The following is a 13862-nucleotide window of genomic DNA, read 5'->3' on the forward strand; positions in this document are numbered from 1 at the left end:
TTTCCCCTTAGTATTTGTTATTTGTTATTTTGAGTGCCTTGTACGCGAGGTGACGAGCGCGTACTTGAGCCAATTGTTGAAAATCCTGATTTTACTTAAGATAGTGAGATTGAGTTCCTTTCATATTTACTTTATTCTACTTGCAATTATAACCTGTGCTAGATTAGGAAAGCATGTTTAGTTGATTTAACTTGCCTAATTGCTTAAGTTGCCTTGACTGTACTACGTGAAGCATGCTAGGCCAGTACTACCTATTTGCTTGTCTTTTATACTTCGTTTCCGTGTACCTTCTGGTTGTGATTGTGCATTTATATTGGGACTACGGATGTGGGATTCCGGTAGCTCCCCCCTTGTTTGTTTACTTTGGGACTACGGGTTCGATTCCCGGTAGATCCCCCTGCACTTTTACTTTGGGACTGCGGGTTAGATTCCTGATAGATCCCCCTGCATATTGATGGTTGGACTACGGGACGGTATCCCGGGAGATCCTTCGGTTTGGCACATGAGTTAGACTATGGGACGGTATCCCGGGAGATCCACTGGACAGTTGAGGAAAGGGCTACAGGATGGTATCCTGGGAGACCCTCATTGTTATCCTTGGTATTGAGCTGTAGTCATTCTGTGTTTATTTTGTTCTTGTGTAGTTGTTATTGCCTCGTTGACCTGTCTTATCTCACTGTTGTACTCATTATTTCTGTCAGATTTTCATACTGTTGATTATTATTATATTTTACCTCAGCAGTGCCCTGACCTTCCTCGTCACTACCCAACCGAGGTTAGGCTTGGCACTTACTGAGTACCGCTGTGGTGTACTCATGCCCTTCCTACGCATGTTTTTCATGTGCAGATCCAGGTACCTCTTCTCAGGTGCACTATCCTTGAGGCGAGGAGATACACGGAGACTTCGAGGTATATCTGCCGCATCCGCAGACCAGGAGTCTCTATTCTGTTCCAGCTTTAGTACTTTGTTTATTCCTTTTCTCTCAGTTGTTTAGATATTCTGGAGTTAGAGCATCGTACTATGCTTCTGTTAGCCTGTGGTTCCCGTGAGTTTCCGGGTTTTGGGTTGAGATTTTAGACTTCCGCATTTCTTTTGAGTTGTATATGCCAGGTGGCACTCATTTACCGTTTTTCTGCTAGTTTTGCTTAATTTAGTTAATTGTTACCGCAAGTTATACGCATTTCCGCATTGTTAGGCTTACCTAGTTGTAGGAACTAGGTGCCATCACGACATGTTCATGGAGGGTGAATGGGGGTCGTGACAAGTTGGTATCAGAGCTCTAGGTTCATAGGAGTCACGGAACACAGGCCGGTTTATTAGAGTCTCGCTGATCGGTACGGAGACGTCTGTACTTATCTACGAGAGGCTATGTAACTGTTTAGGGAAAAATCTTCATTTCATTGAATTCCTTGTCGTGCGATATTTTTGGACATCAATTCTAAACTTCTGACTTCTATTCTCTCACAGATGGTGAGGACACGCGCTACTCGAGATGATCAGGCACCTGCGCCCCCTACTGCAGCCGTTAGAAGTCGGGGCCAGGGGAGAGGTCGAGGACGCGCACGTGGTGTAGCCAGAGCACCTGCGCGAGCTGCCGCCGAGGTACCACCAGCAGATCCAGTCGTAGCCCAGGCACCTGGCACACCTACTACTGCCACTACTACTCCAGCGCTCCAGGAGACTTTAGCTCAGTTCATGAGTATGTACACCACCTTGGCTCAGGCAGGGTTGCTTCCCCTTGCTGCAGCCACATCCCAGGCCGGGGGAGGAGCACAGACTCCCGCCGTCCGCACTCCTGAGCAGCGAGTGCAGGTTGAGCAGGCTCCCGAGATTATTCCGGCACCGCCTGCAGCACCAGTTCAGCCCGAGGATGGGTCAGCTGCTTCAGAGGACGAGCAGCGCAGACTTGAGAGGTTCAAGAAATATGATCCCCCAGTGTTCAGTGGATTAGCATCAGACGATGCCTTGGGATTTCTAGAGGAGTGTCATCGTATTCTTCGCACTATGGGCATAGTGGAGTCCAGCGGGGTTTCTTTCACTGCTTTTCAGCTTCGGGGAGCCGCCTATGATTGGTGGCGCACTTATGAGATAGACAGTCCAGTCGAGGCTGCTTCACTGACTTGGACCCAGTTCTCGGATATGTTCATGAGAGAGTTTGTCCCCCAGAGTCTCAGGGATGCATGGCGCGCAGAGTTTGAGCATTTGCGCCAGGGTGCTATGACCGTTTCGGAGTATGCTATCCGTTATACCAGGTTGGCCAGGCATGCACCGGCTTTGGTTGCTACAGTTCGGGAGAGAGTTCGCAGGTTCATTGAGGGTCTTATTCCACCCATCAGATCTAGCATGGCTCGAGAGTTGGAGATGGACATTCCTTATCAGCAGGTAGTGAGCATTGCTAGGAGGATTGAGGGTATGCTCGCCAGGGAGCGAGGGGAGAGGGAGGCCAAGAGGTCTCGAGAGTCGGGTCACTACTCTGGTGCCCGTACCCCATCAGCAGGTCGTTATGGCAGAGGTTATGCGGGTCGCCCTGTTCATTCAGCTCTTCCAGCAGCCGGCAGTGCTCCAGCTCCGCCTACACCTCAGGAGCCTTACTATGCACCTCCAGTTTCTAGCGCGCCTCCTGCGCGGGGTGCTTCCAGGGGTCAGTCCAGCAGACCTGGCCCTAGTCAGTCACAGCCACCGCGTCCTCCCAGAGCCTGTTTCGAGTGTGGTGATACATGCCACATGGTTAGGGACTGCCCCAGACTTGGTAGGGGCGCATCTTCACAGACTGCTCAGCCACAACGTGCTCCTCAGAGTTCTCAGGCCATGGTCACAGCTCCAGCTGCTACCCCACCTGCCCAGCCAGCTAGGGGCAGAGGTCGGGGAGATAGAGGTCACCCTCGAGAGAGGGGTCGGGCCAGATATTATGCTATTCCTGCTCGTACTGAGGCTGTTGCCTCGGACTCCGTCATTACAGGTATTATATTGGTTTGTCACAGAGAGGCATCGGTTCTATCCGGGTTCTACTTCATCTTATGTGTCTTCTTACTTTGCTCCTCATTTGGGTTTGCCTCGGGATTCTTTGAGCGACCCCGTTTATGTTTCTACTCCTATGGGGGATTCTCTTGTTGTGGACCGCGTTTATCGGTCATGTTTGGTTACTATTCGTGGTTTTGAGACCAGAGCGGACTTATTGTTACTCGGTATGGTGGATTTTGACATTATTTTGGGCATGGACTGGTTGTCGCCCCATTTTGCTATTCTTGATTGTCACGCCAAGACCATGATGCTGGCTATACCAGGTATTCCGCGTATTGAGTGGAGTGGTACTTTAGATCACACTCCTAGTAGAGTTATCTCTTTTCTTAAAGCTCAGCGTATGGTTGAGAAGGGGTGTGCCGCGTATTTAGCTTATGTGAGAGATGTCAGTGTTGATACCCTTTCTGTTGATTCAGTTCCAGTGGTACAGGATTATCCCGATGTGTTTCCAGCTGATCTTCTGGGCATGCCGCCCGATAGAGACATTGATTTTGGCATTGATCTGTTGTCGGGCACTCAGCCCATTTCCATTCCTCCGTATCTTATGGCTCCTCCTGAGTTGAAGGAGTTGAAGGATCAGTTGTAGGTATTGCTTGGTAAGGGTTTTATTCGACCCAGTGTTTCACCGTGGGGTGCTCATGTCTTGTTTGTGAAGAAGAAGGATGGTTCTATGCGCATGTGTATTGATTACCGTCAGCTGAACAAGGTTACAGTGAAGAACCGTTATCCTTTGCCTCGTATTGATGATCTGTTTGACCAGCTTCAGGGCGCACAGGTGTTTTCTAAGATTGACTTGCGCTCAGGGTACCATCAGTTGAAGATTCGGGAGCCAGATATCCCGAAGACTGTCTTCAGGACTCGGTATGGTCATTACGAGTTCCTTGTTATGTCATTTGGGCTGACCAATGCCCCAGCAGCTTTCATGCATTTGATGCACAGTGTGTTCATGCCATATCTTGACTCGTTCGTTATTGTTTTTATTGATGATATTCTGGTGTATTCCCGGAGTCGGGAAGATCATGAGCAGCACCTGAGGATCGTGCTTCAGACCTTGAGGGAGAAGAAGTTATATGCAAAGTTCTCAAAATGTGAGTTTTGGCTGAGTTCTGTGGCATTCTTAGGCCACGTGGTTTCGAGTGAGGGTATTCGGGTGGATCCGAGGAAAATAGAGGCCGTACAGAGTTGGCCCAGGCCGTCCTCAGCTACAGAGATTCGCAGTTTCCTTGGTTTGGCGGGCTACTACCGTCGCTTCATGGAGGGATTTTCATCGATTGCGGCCCCTATGACTAGATTGACCCAGAAGGGTGCCCCATTTCAGTGGACAGAGGAGTGTGAGGCGAGCTTTCAAAAGCTCAAGACAGCCTTGACTACAACCCCAATCTCGATGTTGCCTACCGGTTCGGGGTCTTATACTGTCTATTGTGACGCCTCGAGAGTTGGCCTTGGAGCGGTGTTGATGCAGGACGGTAGGGTGATTGCCTACGCGTCCCGACAGTTGAAGATACATGAGAAGAATTACCCTGTCCACGACCTTGAGTTAGCTGCCATTGTTCATGCCTTGAAGATCTGGCGTCATTATTTGTACGGCGTGCCCTGTGAGATCTATACAGACCATCGGAGTTTGCAGCACTTACTCAAGCAAAGGGATCTTAACATGCATCAGAGGAGGTGGTTAGAGTTGCAGAAGGATTATGACATCACTATCCTGTATCACCCGGGCAAGGCCAATGTGGTGGCGGATGCCTTGAGTCGCCGGGCGGAGAGTTTGGGGAGTTTGGCATATTTACCGGCTTCAGAGAGGCCTATGGCGATGGACGTTCAGGCCTTAGCCAGCCAGTTTGTGAGATTGGATCTTTCAGAGCCCAGTCGGGTCCTAGCTTGTGTGGTTTCCCGATCTTCCTTATTTGATCGTATCAGGGAGCAGCAGTATGAGGACCCTCATTTACTTGTCCTTAAGGACAAGGTTCAGCGTGGAGATGCCAGGGATGTGACCATTGGAGATGACGGGGTATTGAGGATGCAGGGCCGGATTTGTGTGCCCAATGTTGATGGTCTTTGAGAGATGATTCTAGCCGAGGCCCATAGCTCGCGGTATTCCATCCATCCGGGTGTCGCGAAGATGTATCAGGACCTGAGGCAGCACTACTGGTGGAGGCGGATGAAGAAAGATATAGTTGGCTATGTGTCTAGATGCCTCAACTGCCAGCAGGTGAAGTATGAGCACCAGCGCCTGGGTGGGTTGCTCCAGCAGATAGAGATTCCGGAGTAGAAATAGGAGCGCATCACCATGGACATTGTATCTGGACTGTTCCACGGACCTTGAAGAAGTTTGATTCGCCATTTGGCTGTTATTGTGGACCGGTAACCAAGTCCGCTCATTTTATTCCATGTGTGTACCGCTTATTCATCGGAGCGGTTGGCAGATGATTTATATCCGGGAGATCGTCCGTCTACATGGTATTCCAGTCTCTATTATTTCGGACAGAGGTACTACAGTTCACATCGGCGGTTCTGGAGAGCCGTTGCAGTAGGGTTAGGTACTCGGGTGGAGTTGAGCACAACATTTCACCCCAGACGACGGACAGTCGAGCGCACTATTCAGATTCTTGAGGATATGCTTCGTGCGTGTGTGATTGAGTTTGGAGGGTCTTGGGATCATTTCTTGCCACTGCGGAGTTTGCGCTTACAACAACAGTTATCAGTCCAGCATTCAGATGGCGCTGTATGAGGCTTTATATGGTAGGAGGTGTAGATCTCCGGTGGTTGGTTCGGAGCCGGGTGAGGCCAGGCTATTGGGCACAAGAGTTAGTTCAGGATGCATTGGAGAAAGTTAAGACGATTCAGGATAGACTCCGTACAGCCCAGTCAGGCAGAGAGCTACGCGGACAGGAAGGTTCGTGATGTTTTTCATATATGGTTGGTGAGCGGTTCTACTTCGTTTCGCCTATGAAAGGCGTCATGAGATTTGGGAAGAAAGGGAAGCTGAGTCCGAGGTTTATTGACCCTTTTGAGATCTTGAGGCGAGTTGGGGAGGTCGCTGTATGAGCTTGCCTACCTCCAGTTTGGCCGGAAATCATTCCCGGTATTTTCATGTTTTGATGCTTCCGGAGGTATCACGGTGATCCGTCGCACGTGTTAGATTTCAGTATTTCAGTTCCAGCTCTAGACAAGGATCTATCTTATGTTGATGAGCCAGTGGCTATTTTGGACAGGCAGATCAGAAGGTTGAGGTCAAAGAAAACATCTGCTTCAGTAAAGGTTCAGTGGCGGGGTCAGCCGGCCGAGGAAGGCGACTTGGGGGACCGAGCGGGATATGGCAGCCAGTACCCTCATCTTTTCACTTACTTCTGGTATGTTCTCTAATGCTCGTTTCTGTTTCGAGGAGAACGAATGTTTAAGTGTAGGAGGATTGTGACGAATCCCGGCGGTCGTCTTAAGAACTTACGCCCCGATCCCCCATTAACTGCTTTCCCCAAAGTTCATTTATGCTATTTTGGTTTGCCGGGACGTTCGTCGGTTTGAGTTTTGGGACACTTAGTCCCTAAATGAGAAGCTTAAGTGTGGAAAATGGTGGTCCAGGAACTGTGTGAAGACGCGTCCGGAATGGAAAACGATGGGTTTCTGTTAGCTCCGTTAGGTGTGATTTCGGGGTTGGGAACGTGTTCGGAATGTATTTGGGAAGTCCGTAGCTCATTTAGGCTTGAAATGCCGAAGTTTGAATTCTTGAAGTTCCGGTCCGATAGTGAGTTTTTGATCCAAGGGTCGGATTGGAATTCCGGAAATGTTGCAGTAGCTCCGTCATGTCATTTGGGATGTGTGTGCAAATTTCAGGTCATTTGGACGTGTTTTTTGGTTAGGTTTTTGATCGAAAGCGTATTTTTGATAAAAATTGAGTTCTTAGGCTCAAATTCCTTGTTTAATTCGAGTTTCCGCGGCGTTGTTTTAGGTGATTTAAGGATTGGTACAAGTTTGTATGAGGTATTAGGTGTTATTGGTGCTTTTGGTTGAGGTCCCGGGGGCCTCGGGATGATTTCGGGTGGTTAACGGAAGGTTTTTGGAATTGAAGAGTTGCTGAAGACTGCTGGTTACCTGTCATTAACCGCACCTGCGGTTTGGGTTCCGCAGTGCGGAGCCGCAGAAGTGGCCTGATGATCGCAGGAGCGGAATTGGGCTCCCTCAGCTTTTTTCGCAGGTGCGGAAGACCTACCGCAGATGCGGTTACGCACCTGCGAGGCCCCTATCGCAGATGCGGCCCTGGGCCCTTTGTGCGAAACCGCAGAAGCGGTAAGTGTATCGCAGAAGCGGCAACCGCAGGTGCGGTTTAATACCGCAGAAGCGGAAGCCTGGAATTTAATGAAAAATCGCAGAAGCGGTAAATTGGTCCGCAGAAGCGGGACCGCAGATGCGGTCCCTTGTCCGCAGAAGCGGAAATACCTGTGCAGATATAGAAATTTCGAGGGTTTGATTTCATAAGTTAAAAAAATCAATTTGAGCTCGGGTAAGGGCGATTTTCAGAGGGTTTTGAAGAGGAGATTATTGGGTAACGTTTCTTTAATCCCTTCTAGTTATATTCATCATTTTGTAGTTAAATCCATCATTAAAATTCGAATTTGGGATCAAAATTGGAAGAAATTGGGTAAAACTTCATAGGCTAAACCATTGAGTTTTGAGTGAGCATTTGACCTCCGATTTGGGAGATTTTTATATGGTTAGACTCGTGAGAGTACGAGGGTTCTGAAAATGTAAAAATTATTCGATTCTGAGACGTTGGCCTGAAGAGCATTTTGGTTATTTCACCTAATTTCACGCCGTAGCTTTGAATTAAATAGCAAAACCAGTTGTTTGCGATGTTATTTACAATGTGTAATTGAATTGAATAGATTTGGGCCATTTGGAGTCAGATACTCGTGGCAAGGGCTTGGTTTCTAGTTGATATTGAGCCGGTTCGAGGCAAGTGGCTTGTCTAACCTTGTGTGGGGGACCTTTCCCCTTAGGATTTGTTATTTGTTATTTTGAGTGCCTTGTACGCGAGGTGACGAGCGCGTACTTGAGCCAATTGTTAAAAATCCTGATTTTACTTAAGATAGTGAGATTGAGTTCCTTTCATATTTATTTTATTCTACTTGTAATTATAACCTGTGCTAGATTAGGAAAGCATGTTTAGTTGATTTAACTTGCCTAATTGCTTAAGTTGCCTTGACTGTACTACATGAAGCATGCTAGGCCAGTACTACCTATTTGCTTGTCTTTTGTACTTCGTTTCCGTGTACCTTCTGGTTGTGATTGTGCATTTATATTGGGACTACGGATGTGGGATTCCGGTAGCTCCCCCCCTTTGTTTGTTTACTTTGGGACTACGGGTTCGATTCCCGGTAGATCCCCCTACACTTTTACTTTGGGACTGCGGGTTAGATTCCTGATAGATCCCCCTACATCTTGATGGTTGGACTACGGGACGGTATCCCGGGAGATCCTTCGGTTTGGCACATGAGTTGGACTACGGGACGGTATCCCGGGAGATCCACTGGACAGTTAAGGAAAGAGCTACAGGACGGTATCCTAGGAGACCCTAATTGTTATCCTTGGTATTGAGCTGTAGTCATTCTGTGTTTATTTTGTTCTTGTGTAGTTGTTATTGCCTCGTTGACCTGTCTTATCTCACTGCTGTACTCATTATTTCTGTCAGATTTTCATACTGTTGATTATTATTATATTTTATCTCAGCAGGGCCCTGACCTTCCTCGTCACTACCCAACCGAGGTTAGGCTTGGCACTTACTGAGTACCGCTGTGGTGTACTTATGCCCTTCCTGCGCATGTTTTTCATGTGCAGATCCAGGTACCTCTTCTCAGGTGCACTATCCTTGAGGCGAGGAGATACACGGACACTTCAAGGTATATCTGCCGCGTCCGCAGACCAGGAGTCTCTACTCTGTTCCAGCTTTAGAACTTAGTTTATTCCTTTTCTCTCAGTTGTTTAGATATTCTGGAGTTAGAGCAGCGTACTATGCTTCTTTTAGCTTGTGGTTCCCGTGAGTTTCCGGGTTTTGGGTTGAGATTTTAGACTTCCGCATTTCATTTGAGTTGTATATGCCAGGTGGCACTCATTTACCGTTTTTCTGCTAGTTTTGCTTAATTTAGTTAATTGTTGCCGCAAGTTATACGCATTTCCGCATTGTTAGGCTTACCTAGTTGTAGGAACTAGGTGCCATCACGACATGTTCATGGAGGGTGAACGGGGGTCGTGACAATTAAGCTTTATGCTTTGGTGGTCCCCAATTTTTTCTATTCTAGTTTCATTCTTGTCTATTTATCTATTTACAGTCAACTCTCTCTATAACAGTCTCGTTTGTTCCGATATTTTTTTGACTTTTATAGTGAATGACTATTATACGCCTATAACACCATTTGCCCTTTAAATATTTTTTTGGCTATTATAGATAAAAATTATCCAACTTTTTTAATGTTATATACAAAAGATAAGAAAATTATTTAAATTAAAAATCTCAAAAGATATGCATATTTCACTAGTTAAATATTGAAGAAAGCTAATATATTATTAATAAATTCATAACTAAACGTATAAGATTTTAACTCTAAGGCAGACATCTTAAAGCTACCTAGAAAAATAAATATTTTTAAAGAATGATGGAAGAACTTTATAATTGTAGCTTGTTTCGTAGGTTCCATTCTCTTACTAGCGATATAACGCTTGAATTGGCGAAGGTTCATGTCCAAATTTTCAGCAAAAAGGTATCCAATAGTTTTCTCTTGAAGACAGTCTAAGAGCTTATCAGTAAATTTTCTATCTAAATATTTTTTGGAATTTTTCCAATGGAAAAGATATCATGTACAAATCTTCAAATCTTATATCTTATGCAAGATAGAAACTATTTTTAATGAAAAAAATTGTGTGCATTTTACAATTATTATAGTAATCTTAAAGATAATATATGGTTGTTATAGAGGGATAAGTTTACAAAGAGCGTTCTGCTATAAATATGGTTGTTGCTGTTATAGGTAAAAAAATATTATAGAGAGGTAAAATATAACTTAAAAATCGGTTCTGAAGAAAATTTGACTTTTATAGTGAATGACTGTTATATAAGGATGCTGTTATAGAGAGGTCTGACTGTATTTATTTTTTCTTTCTTTTATTTCCCAATATATATCTTTTTATTATTTGTAGATTACATTGTGCTGATTGACGAGACACGCGGGGGTTGTAAACGAGAGGTTAGAGGTTTGGAGGCAGACCTTGTAGTCTAATGGTTTCGAGTTAAGTATGACCAAAATAAAGTACTTGGAGTGCAAGTTTAGTGGCGCGACTCAGGTGTTGGAGGAAGACGTGAGGCTTAATTCTCAAGTCATCCCTAGGAGAGAGAGTTTCGAGTATCTTGGGTCAGTTATTCAAGGGAATTGGGAGATTGATGAGGATGCACACATTGTATTGGGGCGGGATGGATGAAATGGAGGCTCTCTTCCGGTGTCTTGTGTGATAAGAATACGCCACCAAGACTTAAAGGGAAGTTCTATAGAGCGGTGATCAGACCAACTATGTTGTATGGGGCGGAGTGTTGGCCAATCAAGAACTCCCATGTCCAGAAGATGAAGGTGACTGAGATGAGGATGTTCAGATGAATGTGCGGGTATGCCATGTTAGACAAGATTAGAAATGAAATTATCCGGGACAAGGTGGGCGTGACTCGGTGGAGGACAAGATGCAAGAGGTGAGGCTAAGATGGTTCGTGCATGTGAATAGGAGAGGCACAAATGCACCAGTGAGAAGATGTAAGAGGTTGGCCTTGGAGGGCCAACAGAGAGGTAGGTGCAGGCTGAAAAAGTATTGGGGAGGGGTGATTAGGCAAGATATGGCGTTGCTCCAACTTACTAAGGACATGACCATGGATTGGAAGGTATGGAGGTTGAGAATTAGGGTAGAGGGTTAGGTAGTCGAGCTTTGTCTTTGTTTTATTACAGCAGCTTTAGTACACCACTTAGTATCTTTCGTGTATTTTTGTCTTTCTAGACTGCTGCTATTACTTGTTGTTGCCTTCGCTTTGGTTTTCTAATTGCACTACCTTAGTGTTAGTTTTGTGTTTTCTCTTAGTTTTCTAATTGGTTTGCTTGCCCTTGCCCCTTCCCTTTTATCTTTGTTAAGCTGAGGGTCTACCGAAAACAACCTCTCTGCCTTTCCGGGCGGATGAACTATAAGGCACTAAAGCAATGGCTTGGGGCCCTAACTTTTTGGGGGACCCACTTTTTTCTAAAGATGTATTCTATATATTATTTAAAAAAAATTGTACATATGAAAATATTTTTGGTTCTTATTTAGTTGTAAAAAATTAAGATCACTTGATGATGAGAAATTGAAAAAACATTATCTTAACCTTGAATTTTCTTTAACACATAATAGTTATTCTGATATTTATGGTTTAGATTTATTTTTCGAATTAAAAGTGTTACAAGAAATAATAAAAGTAGAAGATAATGATCTAATCAAAATACTTGATCAAAAAAAAAATTAATTCCTTTCCAAATACATTTATTGCGTATAGAATAATGTTAACAGCTCCTGTAACTATTGCCTCAACCGAAAGAAGTTTTCAAAGCTAAAATTGATAAAATCTTATCTAAGATCAACAATATTTCAAGAGAGATGGAATGAATTATATTATCAATTCAAAAGAAATTATTAGAACAAATCAATTATAAGATAATAATTAATGATTTTGCATCTAAAAATGCTAGAAAAGTAGACTTAAATAAAAATATATATGACGATCTTTCCTTTTTTTAAAAAAAATAAAAATAAAAATAAAAATTTAGGGCCTCTCTGTGAAGTTTGTATTTAGGCCCCCAATCTTGTTGAGCCGGTCCTGCTACCTTTTCAAAAGTAGGAATAATGTCTGCGTACATACTACCGTCCCAGACCCCACTTGCTGGAATACATTGGGTTTGTTGTTGACTTGTTGTATCTTTTTAATCTAAAAGTAGATTATTTTTGCATAAATTATTGAACTGTGAAATAAAAATCTAAATTTCTATCAATACAAATAGAGGTTGTAACATTTGACTGCATTTTACAAAGGATAAAGTTATCATTTTTTTTCTCATTAAGAAAGCCAGAGAAGTCCCTTAGTAGGATAGCAAGTGTTATTGGAACCCCCATCTTTGCAGATGAATGTACTTCCAAGCAGACACGAATTTCCTATGCTAGGATACTTGTTGAAGTAAATGTCACCGGAGAATTGCCTGAAACAATTACAGTGCTAGATCCAAATGGTCGACAATTCTCCCAGGAAGTTATATTTGATTGGAAACCTGAGTTCTTCCAACTGTGCCAAGTAGTGGGGCATAAGTGTCCACCTACTCCTAAGCCTGGCACTCAGAATCAAGCACCACAAGAAAGAAGAAGAGAACCAAGGAAGGTTACTATGGAATGGAAAACTAAGGGACCATCCCCTTCAAATACTACTGCACCTAACATTCAAGTAGGTGCCACCAGTAAGGAGATGATCAACAATGTTTCTAAAGAAGCTCCACCTGCTACTCATGTAGTAGTTTGTGTGTTGAGCAAGGTAAAACTGTGGATTCTCATCCTCAAGCACAGAAGGAGAAAGACATGATGAGCAGCTCTAAGCTTAGTCTAGCAAATTTCCCTGCCTGGGTTCTGCATCATCTTCTGGTACTGTGTTAGCAAAGAAAAGGGCCAGTGTGAGTCTTACACAACCTCCTGATAAAGGAGGTGGCTCCAACCCTTCGTTATGAATTGACTTTTCTGGAATATTAGAGGTATGAATAAGAAGTATAAACAAAAGGAGTTAAGAAATTACTTAAAATAAAGAACATCAAGCTTGCTAGACTAGTTGAAACAAAAGTTAAGTCACATAAGGCTAAACAAGTTTGGAATAATATTGCCCCTTGCTGGGGTTTGGAAATTAATTACGAGAAGGCTGTGAAGGGGAGAATATGGTTACTATGGACAAAAAATCTGTATGAGATATCTGTATTGAAGGTGGATGCTCAATTTCTACACTGCCATGTCAAGGAGAGACATGGAGCTTTAGATTGTATAATTACAGTAATATATGGCTTTAATGCAATTGAACACAGAGAGGCTATGTGGCAAGGATTGAAACAGGTTGCACTTGGAGTTCATGTTCCCTGGCTGATTATAGGAGACTTCAATGCTATGCTCCTCCCCTAGGATAGGATATTTGGGAACCCAGTTACCTATACAGAGATCAAAGCCTATTCTGAGTGTATTACTGGCCTTCTACTGTCTGAATTACAATGGAAAGGGGAGTGTTATACATGGTCAAATAAGCAGGGTGGTGCTGATAGGGTCTGTAGCAGACTAGATAGAGCAGTTGGTAACCATGAATGGATGCTGCAATGGGGACATGTAGTAACTAAGTATGAACTTCCTTTCATCTCTGATCATTCTCCTATGATCCTGTCCCTCAAGAGTAAGGCTAGAAACATCAATGTCCCATTCAGATTCTTCAATGTCTGGACTGATCATCAAGATTTCCTGCCTATGGTATAACAGAGTTGGGAGCAGAAACTAGATATGTGGCCTATGAAAGATATATGGTTAAAGCTTAAGTCACTTAAACCTTTGTTGAAGCAGTTTAACAACACAGAATTCAAGAGTATTTCTCAGTAAATTGTCCTAGCTCGAGAGGAACTGCATCCAACTCAGGAAATGATAAATGCTCAATGTACTGACCAGCTCTTGAGAAAAGAGAAACAGATCTTGCTTGATTTGGATAAATGGTCACTTATGGAAGAAAGTGCTCTTAGGCAGAAAGCTCGTGCAAAATGGATAAAACTTA

The sequence above is a fragment of the Nicotiana attenuata genome, unplaced genomic scaffold (assembly GCF_001879085.1).
Source record: "Nicotiana attenuata strain UT unplaced genomic scaffold, NIATTr2, whole genome shotgun sequence".
NCBI classification, from domain to species: Eukaryota; Viridiplantae; Streptophyta; class Magnoliopsida; order Solanales; family Solanaceae; genus Nicotiana; species Nicotiana attenuata.